This window comes from Cynara cardunculus (assembly GCF_001531365.2).
Source record: "Cynara cardunculus var. scolymus isolate 2C chromosome LG 1, CcrdV1, whole genome shotgun sequence".
Taxonomy (NCBI): domain Eukaryota; kingdom Viridiplantae; phylum Streptophyta; class Magnoliopsida; order Asterales; family Asteraceae; genus Cynara; species Cynara cardunculus.
The window spans coordinates 27,101,245-27,102,064 of record NC_037528.1 but is presented as its reverse complement, the minus strand read 5'-3'; positions in this window follow the sequence as shown (position 1 = coordinate 27,102,064).

The following is an 820-nucleotide window of genomic DNA, read 5'->3' as shown; positions in this document are numbered from 1 at the left end:
GTCATCTCCAGCTGTCATTATTGATGTGATGATTTCATCCTTATCTTTAAATCTTCATTGCACGCTTGGATGAATACTTAGAAAACCTTCTAAGTGTTAGTCTGTCCATCGCATCAATGAATACACTTTCCATTGCATCAACCATCGATCCGCTGGTTGTACTTGGTCCATCGGTTCCATGGTTGGTCTTTCCATCGATGCTCTGGTTAGTCTTTCCATCGATTCAGACTTAGTCTTTTTTGCCTTGATCTCTTCATCGGTCTTCTGGTTCTTCATCACTTATTGTTTTTCATTACTTTTTTTACATTTTGCACTATGGGATCTAACAGAATGTTATTGAGTAGAAGATAATTGGCTTGTGGTCTGAGTATTATAACCAGGTTTTTCTACAAACCTGGGTCAAGGTAACCTTATGTGTTTATTATATGAATTATGTGATAACATGCATAATTATGTGATAGGATACTGTGGTGAAAACATTATTATAATGTTTTAAAAATCGATATCTTCGTGATGAAGAAAGATAGTTTTAAACTATTAAATCCCCACCGCCTGTGAAGTTTTATATAAATTAAAAAGAATCCACAGCCTTATTAAAAATATATATAGAGAAAGAAGAAAAGATAAGATGCTATCTTATCATTTTCTAGAAAAATAAATCTGTTTGAGAAAGAAGAGTCTGAGGCGGTGAAGAACATTTATTAAGGAAAACTGTTGTGTAAAAAAGTTCTTGAAGAATATTTCCTGAGGAAAATTGATGTTTAAAGATTCTGCTAATTACTGCGTGATAACCTACAGGATCTGTAATGTCAAGGTGAGT